Raw genomic sequence first — 13,596 nt, forward strand, 5'->3', positions numbered from 1 at the left:
GCGCACATTACTGGAAAGACCGCGTGTCAACTCTTCAGCGCTATGCTCAAACGTTTGACCCCCATGGCCTCTCAATTTTTGGCAGGGCGACCGGCTGTAATCTGTTTCTCGCCACTAAAATATATTATGTACTGCAAATTATTCATTGCGCAAGACTTCCTATCCTGCGTTTTCACAAGGTTTTCGCTACTTTTGTGTGGGATTCGTCTTTTGAATCCATGAGGCGTGATAACCTTTTTCGGCCTGTAAGCGCTGGTGGCCTTGGTCTAGTTCACCTGTATGTCCGACAGATAGTGTCACGTTTCATGTTTTTCCGTGACACTGCCCACCCAATAGTACGTTCATTCCTGCAAACAAATTTAGTTCATGCTTTACCCAACCTCATTGTGTCTTCCAATGTTTGTGACCGTCCGTGTTTGTGGGGCATAATGCAAGAGGTGTATTTGGCTGTCCGTTTCCTACTTGTTCGGTTGGTTGGTTTATGGGGTTTAACGTCCCAAAGCGACTAAGGCTATGAGAGACGCCGTAGTGGAGGGCTCCGGAAATTTCGACCGCCTGGGGTTCTTTAACGTGCACCTACTTGTTCGTTTTTCTCCTGAGTTCCTTTTTTTAGTGTCGAGGAAAAAGTTGTATAAGGATTTGATTAGTATGCTCTCCGCCCATGTACCGCTTTCTGTATTTTGGTTTACCTGGGCATGACGTACTCAAAAGAGTATGTAAGATGCCAGTCTCGCCGTGTACAAAGACCTTTTTCTTTAAGTTACACACCAGTACGTTGCCCGTTAGAACATGGTTAGAGAAAAAGGGCATTTTTGTGTCTACCGTTAAAGGGGTGGAGACACCAAATTTGTGGTTCGCGCGTTCTTAGTTTCAAACGTTTCTTATGGCTCCAGGAAGCATGATACACACTCTGAGATTCATATATTCACAGTGAATAATTTATTATCGCATTTTTAGGTGAACGATTTTATGTTTCGGTTTCGGAGCGCTGAGTTGGACAGTGACGTCACAGAGGGGGAAGATCAACTACTTCGCTTGGTCACGTGGGTCCACAAAAGTTGTGACGCACCTACTGCTGCATCGTCTGCTTTCTCACACACGTGCTGACCAGCGCATGAAAAAAACAACAGCATGTCTAGTACCAGCAGCTCGGATTCTGACGGATCTGAATCCAATGAGTGAGGACAACGACTTTTTTTTTATCGCAAGCTAATATCGCCTTCGCGGGTTCGCGTGAGGATGCGAAGCACTTTGCAAAATGCCAGTAAGCATCGCTGCGCCCACAACCGGTGCCACACTTCGCCGCCGTGCAGCAGTACCTGAGCGCTGCTTGGGATGCTGTACAAGTATCACAAGAACAGACAAAATCGCCTTGTGATCAGAACTGCCAGCTATACTCGAGCAGCGACAAAGCATGCCTGCTTATGTTGGGAGCTTTCGGCAACGGCACCGCTCGCGGGCGCTCCGGGCGACGAGCTCTGCTGCTGCCTGGCTGCCGTGGTCGTCGCTAGGCCTGTAGCCTGTTTCGCAAGCGGCCGGCGCTTCGGAAGTCGCCTGCACTATAATAAAAGGCCTACTTTTCACAAATAGCTGTGGTGTTAACAGAATCATCTCACAATAAAATAATAGTATGGTCAATCTCCTCGACGCCTTCGGCAGCGGAGCTAGCGGGCGCCAGGCGAGCCGGACCCCAACGTCGAGCCAGCGGCTGCTGCGAGGCGGTTCTGGCAAGAAAATTGCTCATATCACCGTTGTTACCTCTACCAGCAGTTCAGTATTGGTCAGCGATCCTCAAAAATGACTCTTTTTTCACATTTCTTGTACCATGGTTTATTATTTACGTCAAGAACACTCCTTAGCTCGCTTTTATGACGTCGGCAGACGGTATCCAGGCTGGCCGAATTCTGTCCGCAGCCAAAATTGATCGCAAGATCACCTTAATTTGGGTCCCAGCACACACATCCGTCCCCGGTAACGAGGCGGCCCATATGTTAGCCCGAGATCTCTACTTCCGGGTAACTGTAGAGCCGCCCGACCCCCAGGGGATGGACGAACGTTTGCAAACGTACGCGGAAATCGCCGTGCACTACAGGTTAGGCAGGCGTCTAATGCCACCACCAGATCCAAACTTAACCAATACAGAGGCCATCGCCTGGCGACGATTACAGGCCGGAAATTTCGTTAACCCTGTCTGGTTATTTCAAACCACGTTAGACGATAAAAAAGGTGACAAATGCAAGACCTGCGGAGCGAGGGGGACCCTCGATCATATAATTTGGCAATGCCCTGGATCCCCGGGTGCTGAGGACAATATTAAGAGTAGAGAAGCCTGGGAGGCCCTTCTGCGAAGCGAGGTCCCCGCCGACCAGAAACGAGCTGTCCGCCTGGCGGCTGAAGCCGCGAAGAGACAATGTATCTTCGCCAGTCTTTAGTCGCGGAGGTCCCGTCCCCCGTCCCCTAGGCCTGCGTGCCAGGGACGGGGAGGAGGGGGCCTCCTACATCGGTGGAAATAAAAGTTGTTATCATCATCCAGGCTGGCCGACCGGCTGGCAGGCACGGCGTACTTCACGTCCGCACAAAACAGCCATGCTACCAGTAAGGATGCTTCCTAGATTCGAGATACGACAGCATGGCTGTACTAAAAGTGGATCTTTCGGCAACGACACTGCCTGCGGCAACGCCGGGCGACGACCTGCGCGCTGGTCCCAGACTGCCCTAGTCGTCGCTAGGCCTAAGCTGGTTTCACATCCGACTCCGCAGCTGAGGGCGCTTCGGGACTGGCCAGCGCTCAGAAACGTGCTCCGCTCGGCACCCCTTTACTGTGAACTCGTCCCACAATAAAAGATATGTTCGATTTCCACGACGTCTTCAGCAACAGAGCTAGCAGACGGCAGGCGAACCGCACCAAGTAGCAGCCGCGCAAAACTGGCTATGGGATGAAATTTGCTTGCATCGCAGTCATCACTTCTATCAGGAACTCGGTATTTGCCAACGATCGTCAGAAACGATGCATTTTTGATATTCATATATCCCAGGGTTTGCTATGAGCGTGAACAAACAATACTGTCGCGTTCTTCGGATGCCGGTGGTCGGCACGAAGACTGGCGCAGGCCGCCCGGCTCCAAGGAGTGCGCCCTATTTCATCATGACGCTGCCGCTCTCCGGGCTCGCATTGGCTGCCGCTTCCCGTCGTTGCGTTTGTCGCGAGCGGCTCGCCGTTGACATCTAGCAGGCCGGACGCAGGCGACGAGCTGCAATCGGACGCTGCGACGCTGTTCGCAACGGCGCGCCGCAAACCGAGCGAGTGGCGGTTAGCAGCAAATGCGGCTCGCTGGTGCGTCGACTGCGCTCATGCGGCTGTGCCCAGCTCATCATACGTCACTGTATTTTGGTATGACGTCACTAAAACTTAATTTGTTTACCCCCTTGTGACGTCAGCGTTGATGGCGCTAGCGATGGGTCTAGATCGTGAGAGTGAGCATTTAGGTAATCTTTGGAACCGAATTAAAATAGTTTTTAAACGTTTGTTGCGTCCAACACCTGGCTGTGAGTGCCCTTGAATACATAGGAATCCCATAGCAGGCTTTTTATAGCTTCAAAATTTGGTGTCTCCACCCCTTTAATTGCCGCCTTTGTGATGAACCAGAAACAATTGAGCATTGTTTCATCAGTTGCAAAGATGCAGTACTCTTCTGGGATATCCTGCAACGCACTTTTAAAAAAAGAATTCATCTGACTCCACATTCTGTTCGCTATCTCACTGCGCTGCCATTTGTTGATGAGCCCCTGGACATGTTCTTTCTGATTGGACTGCACAGCCTCTGGAAAACCCGCATGATGGACAGACACTGTGAACCTGTTGTGTCTACAAAGGATCACTTCAGTCGAATGGTTGTTCATCTAAGAGACGTGTATGCCCAGACTGAGTACGAACCGGAGTGGCACTCACTATTAGTGATGTGCTCTGCATTGCCCCTTTTCTAGTGCATGGTCTTTTCAATATGTATTGTTCAACACTGTTTTCATAATGGCTTGTATATAGTTCATCTACATAGAACATTACATCACTGTAATAAATACCATGTTGAAGAAAAAAAAAGCTGGCATGGCGGAGTGGTAGCGTGCTCGACTCGCACTCCGGAGACCGGGGTTCGATTCCCAAGCTCGGCCAATTTCTTACTCGGTTTTACTTATGTATCTGGTCGTACTAGAAAGGTTAATTATACTAATTGGTTAAGTAAGCAATTAACTAAACTCAGGCAAACTGACTTGGAACATCACTATAGATCACTTTAATTGGTTGCATGGTTAGTAGCCAAAGTACAATTGGCCCCTTTTGAAATTCGCGCACTGTGACGTCACGACCGTTTCGACCAATTGAAAAGCGTGACATTTCTGTCGACAGCTCCTGCTTACAACGATGAGCCATTAAAGGCTTCCGCCTTAAAAGCGCGCTTCGATCGCGGAGGCCACGCCGTGGTGGCACCATAGAGTAACCTAGAAGTAAAGAGCGGACACTCGGGCCCTTTCGCGGCCGAGTTCGGCGCTTCCCCGTTTCCGCCAGATGGCACTGAACGTGCAAATAAAAAAAAAAGAAAAAGAGTATGGTCTTGGCATGTCTTGGCTTCCTTCTGCGGAGTGACTGATGCGCTCATTGTCACCCTGACAGAATGCACGTATAGGTTCACTGCCGCTTGCCAAGCGCACGCGATGCGTGGCATAACGCCTTTGCGGCTTGTGGGTGACGTGTTTTGCTGCGGCGTCCAGGCAAGCGATCAAAGCCAAACGCTTTTGACGAGCGTCGAAACCTGGATAATCGTTGCGTGCTCCGTAATCGTCACGCTGGTGGCCAGCTGCTCAGCTGGGCAATGTGACACCGCCTCTTCCGCGAGAGGGGAGAACGCACAAGACGCAATGAAAGTATCGCCTCGCATCTCTGAGGCCAGTGCGTTTCCCCGGGTCCGCTAGGTGCGCTGTGCACAAAAGTCGGCCGCTGGGGCCTACGGGAGTGTCCGCTCTTTACTTCTATATTACTCTATGGTGGCACCGCCGCGGCTTGCGACGGCGCGAGTCGGTCGCCCTTCTCTTCGGCGTGACGTCACAAAGCACCTGTTGCGCTCCTAGCGGAGAGCGCAGGCTTAGGCGCCGGTGGTGGTGGCACCGCCGCGCCACGCCAAAGGCTGAAAGTGCAAGTAGTAAAGCTTTCGCTTTAAAAGGCACAACGAGAACTGACTACCTAAAAATAGCGTTGGTGGTCGGCACTCGTCGTGTCTTCGTTCTCGTGTCGGGTGTCGCGCTGAAGCGTCGCGGCGTTCAGCAGTTTATTTTTCCCGCCAAGCAGCACGTGACGCTGACGTCACGAATATGACGTCACTAAAACACGTGACTTCGACGTCGCGTTTATGTCTTAATTATGACGTCACTTTTTAGTTCACGCATTTCGAAGACGTTGCTGGCTGCGCACCACAAGCCGCCATGTTTTGAACGCATGGGCTTCTATGCAGCCTACGCTACCATAGTACATCTACCTTTTCGCCGCTTCGAATTCCTGCAGGCTCTTAGTAAGTTTATGCTGCACGAAACGCTGAATCGTATGACACAATCCGGAACATTCTGCGGCAAACGGTTGGCATGATACGATTTTTGTAGCGTGAGCTACACTGGCCGAGGTTGAGCAGTTTCGCGTGGCTCCTGGAGAGCCGTGTTGCGCATGCGCGAGGAGCAGTGACGTCACACGGCGCACAGCTGATGTGCCATGAATGATCTTGTGTGAACGGCGACAGCAGTCGCCGTCGTGTACTTGTTTCATAGCTTGTTTGTACCGAGCGACACTATAGTCGCTGCCTTTGTTGTTTTTATGCGAAGCATACTAAAATAGCCCTACCCAGCTCCTCGAGCGCGGCGGTGTCGTTACCATTGACCTTTCGTGACCTCCATGTCATACCACGTGATGCGTGACGTCACAGCAGATGAAAAACGGGGGCCCAACTCGCGCCGTCGCGCGAGGCGTCGTGACCAAGGATGACCACGTGGTGCGTGACGTCACAACAGATGAGAAACGGGGGCCCAGCTCGCGCCGTCGCGCGAGGCGTCGCGACCAATCTGTTTCCTGCTTCTGCCGCTAGGTGCGCTGTAGTGAACACGTGATGCTCGAGCGGCGGTATACAAGGGGGTGCGCCTTCCTCTGCTAGGCGTGGGGGAGTATCTGTTCTCGCTTCGGCGAGCGCGGCTTCGGCCGCTTCTTTTTGAGCAGCGACCGCTCCGGCGGACGCAGTTGTTGCTGCGACGCGCGTCTTTTCTCTCCTTTACTTCTTTTCTCTGATCATTTAACTCTCCTCTATCTGCACGTGGCAGCGGTGGTGGCTTGGCTCGAGCCAGTAGCAGGCCCGTGCAATTTCCTCTTCATCCTTCTCTCAGTCACAACAACAACAACAACACTGCTAGGCGTACACGGGATAGAGATGCCTCCTGGAGACAGGGCTGCTCGTTGGAATGAGAAGCAAAAGTTGCGGCGTGCTACAGAGACTGATGAAGAGCGTGAAGAACGTCTAGCCAAGCACCGTGCTCGATATGCAACTCGGCGACAATATGATTCGCATCTGACTAGGCTTAAGCTAAGCCTCAGCCATTTTTGTCTTTGTGAGGGACTATGGTCCCTTTGTATGAATAATGGGTCCAATAAACTTCTCTTCAAAGCCATCGCCGCGCGCGCTCGCCTTCCTTTGCTTAAAATGATCGGAGTGTAAAACGTTGACAACGCCAATGCCAACGAACACAATGAACGCCGACGGCCTATGGCTCTAGCGCCGCGTTTCTGCTACAACCTTGTCAATGGCTGCAGCCCACATATCTCTCTCTCCATGTCTCTCGCTCATCACCCCACATAAGCACGATACCCGCCGCGGTGGCTCAGTGATAAGGCGCTCGTCACCGAGCCGGAGTACCCACGGGTTCGAACCCGACCGCGGCGGCCGCGTTTCGATGGAGGCAAAACGCAAGAGGCGCCCGTGTGCTGTGCGAAATTATTCCGGAGACCTCCACTGCGGCACCTCTTTCTCTTCATGGTGAAAGCAGCGCGGGAAAAACGAACGGACGACGAAAGACACAACACAAGCACTGACTCGCAACTGATTTTTAATGGAAGAAAACGTCCTTTAAATGCTTTCCTAATCAGGAAAACATCAAAAGTGAAAGACCACAACCAAAAATCCTGATCATACAAGACGGTGACAATTCCCGGTCCAATGATTCTTCATGCAATCTTGCCCGTCATTGGAAGGAAGGTTGTTGTTGTGACTGAGAGAAGGATGAAAAGGAAATTGCACGGGCCTGCCTACTGGCTCGAGCCGAGCCACCACCGCTGCCACGTGCAGGCAGAGGAGAGTTAAAAGATCAGAGGAAAGAGAAGAAGGAAAGGAAAGACGCGCGTCGCAGCAACAACTGCGTCCGCCCGAGGACATCATCATCATCATCAACTGCGTCCGCCGGAGCGGACGCTGCTCAAAAAACAGATAAGCGGCCGAAGCCGCGCTCGCCGAAGCGAGTACTTGGGAGGAAGGCACACACACTCCTCCCGTCATCCTCGCCAGGCATAAAGATCGATTAACACGTGAAATTATAGAGGCATTTCATAATCACGATAACAGTGGCGGGTGATCAGCGATCCTTCCATCGCTCTCAAAGATAAAGAGCTCTCCTATTTATCCGGAAAAGATATCTAACTGTCTCACGCGCATGCGCCACGGAGATGGTGTGTGCGTCTTGTCACCGTCTTGTATGATCAGGATTTTTATGCGAAGCATACGAAAATAGCCCAACCCAGCTCCTCGAGCGCGGCGGTGTCGTTACCATTGACCTTTCGTGACCTCCATGTCATACCACGTGATGCGTGACGTCACAGCAGATGAAAAACGGGGGCCCAACCAATACCTCCTAGAAAGACTTTCTAGGAGGTATTGGCCCAACTCGCGCCGTCGCGCGAGGCGTCGTGACCAAGGATGACCACGTGGTGCGTGACGTCACAGCAGATGAGAAACTGGGGCCCAGCTCGCGCCGTCGCGACCAAGGAGAACCACGTGATGCGTGACGTAACGACATAGGAGAAACGGGGCCCCAGCTCGCGCCGTCGCGCGAGGCGTCGCGACCAATGTGTTTCCTGCTTCTGCCGCTAGGTGCGCTGTAGTGAACACGTGATGCTGGAGCGGCGGTATACAAGGGGGTGCGCCTGCCTCTGCTAGGCGGGCGAGCGCGGCTTCGGCCGCTTATCTGATTTTTTCAGCAGCGTCCGCTCCGGCGGACGCAGTTGTTGCTGCGACGCGCGTCTTTTCTTGCCTTTTTCTCTTTCCTCTGATCTCTTACCTCTCCTCTATCTGCACGTTGGCAGCGGTGGTGGCTTGGCTAGAGCCAGTAGCAGGCCCGTGCAATTTCCTTTTCATCCTTCTCTCAGTCACAACAACAACAACAACTCTGCTAGGCGTACACGGGATAGAGATGCCTCCTGGAGACAGGGCTGCTCGTTGGAATGAGAAGCAAAAGTTGCGGCGTGCTACAGAGACTGATGAAGAGCGTGAAGAACGTCTAGCCAAGCGGCGTGCTCGATATGCAACTCGGCGACAATATGCTTCGCATCTGACTAGGCTTAACCTAAGCTAAGCCTCAGCCATTTTTGGTTGTGTTCTTTCACTTGTGATGTTTTCCTGATTAGGAAAGCATTTAAAGGACGTTTTCTTCCATTAAAAATCAGTTGCGAGTCAGCGCTTGTGTTGTCTCTTTCGTCGTCCGTTCGTTTTTCCCGCGCTGTTTTCACCATGAATCATTACCAACTAGCCCAAATCGCAGCCTTAATTAACCTCTTTCTTCTTTCACTCCTACCTTCCTCCCTTCCATTACGGCGCGGTTCAGGTACCTGTCCGCCGAGCTATGTACGTGAGACAGATACTGTGCCATTTCCTTTCCTCAAAAAACCAATTTACCAATTTAATTTTACGATTCAGGCGTCTACTGACCGAGGGAGCCATTATGCGCACTTCCTTTCCTTGAAATGATCGGAGTGTAACGCCAACGCCAATGAACACATGCAACGAACGCAGCGCGCATTTCTGACACAACGCTGCCAATGCCGACGCATGCAGCGCACACATACCTGTCACTACCGCCACTTAGCTTAAAGCACGGTTGAGGTGTCCACTATTCCAAGAGGGCAGTGATGCACCTTCCCTCTGGTACAGGTGTCCACCGAGTTGTGGACGCCTCGCCCTCACCTCCTTGCATAGCAGAGCTAAGCCACTGCCAATTTTTTTCCGACGCGCGGTGCCAACTGCGACGTCGTCGACGGCTTTTCGACGAACGCTGTCGCGCAAAACAAACGGATTATAAATTTGGAACGCTATTTAAGGAAGCGGAGGGAGCGGAATGTCTGCATTTAGCAGGGGATCGTTTCAGATGCAGAAATGAATTTGTGAAAAAGGGAGCGAATTCAGTCACAGAATTTTTTAGAAGGAATTCCCAGCAAAAGTTTTCGGAGGGAGACGAAACAGCCATAGGATCGACAGGAAGAAATGATCCAAGGTTTGGTTTCACCGCAGAATCGACACATATATGGCTGAGGGAGAGAAGCCAGATCTGGTTAGTTTATTGGTTTATTGGAGTTCAACGTCCCAAAGCGACTCAGGCTATGAGGGACGCCGTAGTGAAGGGCTCCGGAAGTTTCGACCACCTGGGGTTGTTTAGCTTTCATCCCACAGTACACGGCGCTTCTAGAACTTCGCCTCCATCGAATTTCGACCGCCACTGCCGGGATCGAACCCGCGTCTCTCGGGTCAGCAGCCAAGCGCCATATACAGTCTAGCCCGGTATAACGAAGTCGGCGGGAATCAGAAATCACTTCGCTATATCCGCTGTTTCGTAATATGCGGACTACGAAAAAAAAATGCAAACATCGGCATACCGATTCATTGCCGCTGAAAGAAGTCGTCCAGCCGCCGCGGTGGCTCAGTGGTTATGGTGCTCGGCTGCTGACCCGAAAGACGCGGGTTCGATCCCGGCCGCGGCGGTTGAATTTCTTTGGAGGAGAAATTCTAGAGGCGCGTGTACTGTGCGATGTCAGTGCACGTTAAAGAACCCCAGGTGGTCGAAATTTCCGGAACCCTCCACTACGGCGTCTCTCATAGCCTTAGTCGCTTTGGGACGTTAAACCTCATAAACCAAACCAAACCAAACCGAAAGAAGTCGTCCAGCGTCCCCTGAACACGTTTCGCGAGTGCGGACTTCAGGATTGCGGCTTCCATACCATCCAACTGCGAACCAAAGATCTGGTCGAACTCCGGACTCCCGAGGTACATCCGTAGCGTGTCAACAGCTGCGATGGCCGCTGCGGAGGTGACCGGCTTAGGGGCACAACTAGCATCGTCGCATTCGCTGTCGGAGGCGCTCTCCGCCAAGGTCTCTTCCATGACACTCCCGGCAACTTCTTTAGTCGTTAAGGCCTCGGTGGCAACAAGGTCTTCGTCGGCGAAAACGAAGTCCATGTGGCTTAGACCCGCAGGCACAAGGTTCAAGTCGCTAGCGGAATCCCAAAGCTGCTCCAAGCAGGCCGTCACGGCGGCAGCATCAGCGGTTGCAGCGACGTCAGTCGCGGTAGCTTCGTCCCCAGCAGGCGCCGCCTCCGCGCTGCTGCTTCGGGAGAAGCCGGCTTTCTCGAAGCAATGGGCGATGGTCAGGTGCTTCACATCCCTCCAGGCTCCGCTTGCGAAGAAAATCGCCTTTACCAAAGGCACCTTCATGCCGACCACGTTGTCGGCAGTGTGAACATCAATCAGGAGGCGCTCGATCACCATAGGCTGCAGCTTGGCGGTAGTGTTTGGGGGCAGGAACAAAACCTCTACAGCGCTCAAGTGTGCTTTGACGTGATGCGCACTGCAGTTGTCAAGCAACATCAGCACCTTGCGCTTCTTACGGACCATCTCCTTGTCGAAGTCGGCAAGCCACTTGCCAAAAATGTCTCGCGTCATCCATGCTTTCTTATTGTTCACATACGTCACTGGCATAGACAGCACCTTGGCGAAACCGCGTGGTTTCTTTGCCTTTCCAATGACCAACAGGTCTCGCTCATCAGAACCATCCATGTTCGCGCAGATTAGCACGGTAACACGGTTTTTGCTGTCTTTTCCTCCCACGCACTTGTCTGTCTTGGCCGCGAGAGTATTTGATGGCAGCAGTTGGAAAAATAGTCCAGTTTCATCTGCATTGTAGATGTCCTTGTCGGAATACGCAAGGATACGATCGCGGTGCTTGGCCATCCACTGCTGGAGCGACTCCTGGTCAACGGACGCGGCCTCCCCGACGATGTTTTTACATGCGATGTTGTGCCTGTCCTTGAATCTCTGGAGCCACCCATTTCCTGGCTGGAAGTCTTCATGCCCGAGGACGAAGCCTTCGCCAGAATGATGGGTCCACTGAGCAGAATGTTCTTCGATCGCGCGTCCACGAACCACTTGTAAAGCGCGGCTTCTACGTCGCCGTAAGTGGCGCATCGGATCCTCTTTCGGTCCCTGCTGCCAGCGTCGGCGTCGAGAACGGCGTCGATCTTGCTACCATTCTTGATTATTGTTGAAAGCGTGGACTGTGCAATGTCAAACTTCCGTGCGATAGCACTCTTTTTGACGTTTCGACGCACTTCGTCCAAAATGGCGCGCTTCGTCTTCAAAGACAGCACCTTTCTCTTCCCCGTCGAAGTGCTGGGGCTCGCGAGGCTCGACATTGCAGAGAAATGGAGTCAGTTCCGAGAAAGGGGACAGCTAAGTAGGTCCGCTGAGGCGAAGCGGTCACAAAAAAGAAGCGGAACAAGACAGGAAACCGTGATGGCGTCAATGCGGGCAGAAAACAAGTGACAATGGCGTCACGCGCGATCTCAGTAGCGTTCGCCGTGCTCCCAACCTGGAACAGTGCGACACTGCGCTCAGTTGTCCGTTCACCAGCTAGATCAAGTCGAATAACTCTGTCCTTATAAACAGCATACAACGATCCGCGATAACGATAAAAATGAGCCACGCTTTCAACATGCACAATGCTGCCGCGCTTTCTCCCTGCCTTGCGCACCGCGGCACCGACATAAAACAAAGCGCGCGCTGCCACATCTCCTGCAGACTGCAGTCCCAGCCGTGGCGCCGACTGCCTGGGAGAAATAGAGAACCACGATTGGCCAAGACGGCCGCTCTCTGCGACGTCATCGAAAAAAAAAAAATCGCCTCTGTTCTTTTTTACATTTTTCCCCTGCGCGGCGTGCTCTACCGCTCTACGCCGTGACGCCGTTCAAGGACGGCGCAACACGTGACCAGCGTGCCATGCGATGCAGTGAAGCAACCTTTCGCTCCGCAGGAGAGCAGACGACGCCACGAAAGGACGCCGTGAGGCGAATTTTGCTCTTATTTTCGCGGAAAAAATCGCCTCAAGGACGAAAAAATGTGTTGATTGGCAGATTATTTTTCGGTTGGTATTAAATCTTTTCGTTATATCCACTGACGCGCTCTTATTTACTTCGTTAAAACCGGACCCAAAATGTATTGAAAATGCAAAAATGGGAATGGGAAATTGAAATCCCTTCGTTATAACCACTATTTCGCTATAAGTGGCTTCGTTATAAACGGGCTAGACTGTATAATCACTGAGGCACCGCGGCGGACGAGATCTATGCAGATAAAAGTTTAGGAGAGGAACACCTCGCATTGACATGAAATGTGCAGGACAGTGGGACAGTGCGGAAACCATCGATTCCACTTATAAATGCTGGAAGAGCAGTGCATCAGTCCATAAAGCTCATTCATTGATATTACACTATGGCCAGGAACCCACACAAGCTAATTTCACAGATACGAGCAGGCACGTGATAAAAAAAAACTGGCGACGCAAAATCTAATGTCAATGCAGCAAAAACTGAAAAAGTGTCCGCCATTATATATAATCACGTGCTGAGGACTGCCGCGTCCATGGAGGAAAGCGCGTCCCAGCGTCTGATGCCGCGTCTCCTGTCGGTGGCGATTTTTTTTTTTCCATGCGTGCTCATCTTTCCACGAGGGGGATTGGCAAGGGTTTGGTGAGCAATGCCAAATAAATGAGTGAGCAGACACTTCATTGTACGTGCGAGGCATACACAACGTATTCAAAAATAGCTGGGAGGCTTGCGATCTTCGTTTTTAGGGTAGTAAGATTTTGTTTCTGCCTACAAAAGCGAATATCAGACCACCGACGATGACGTAGTTTCGTTTTCGATTGCGTTGGCTTGCACGTGCGCACGGCACGCGCACGCGCACGGGTCAAAAGAAGGAAGGGTCGCAGCCAGGCAGCCAGTCTGTTCCATTCTCTTCGAAAAGGTAGGCGGTCTGCGGCTGTGCACCATGGAACCTTCTAGTTCTGTCATGTCATGAATTTAAGGGCTGATTAGCGCTTTGCTCTTTTCCTCCCTGTAATTAACTTCGACACGGTTCTGGTGAAGAAACGGTGAGTGCATCGTCTATATTTTTTGCGGTAGTGGCGATTTATGTCCAAAAGAACGTTTCACTGGCGGGGTCTTTCTCCCGCCGAAAGTTTCTTTTTTGCCAG

At 52.0% G+C, this 13,596-nt stretch overlaps 1 protein-coding gene across 5 annotated transcripts in view; it reads left to right on the forward strand.

The window, feature by feature from the left end:
• The window catches only part of LOC149370683 (tudor domain-containing protein 7A-like), a 239,297-nt gene that overhangs the window by 143,330 nt on the left and 82,371 nt on the right, over positions 1-13,596 (forward strand). For 2 of the 5 annotated variants that reach the window (XM_089562851.1, XM_089562887.1), the window contains exon 1: positions 12,958-13,494. The exons of 1 other annotated variant lie outside the window; for it this stretch is intronic. The gene's annotated coding sequence lies outside the window, so the exon portion shown is untranslated. Of the gene's footprint in view, positions 1-12,955; positions 13,495-13,596 lie in introns of those variants that run through there. 2 more of the 5 variants (XR_016286141.1, XM_089562864.1) reach the window with 2 other exon arrangements.

This window comes from Amblyomma mixtum, chromosome 1 (assembly GCF_055824585.1).
Source record: "Amblyomma mixtum isolate Tamu chromosome 1, ASM5582458v1, whole genome shotgun sequence".
Lineage (NCBI taxonomy): Eukaryota > Metazoa > Arthropoda > Arachnida > Ixodida > Ixodidae > Amblyomma > Amblyomma mixtum.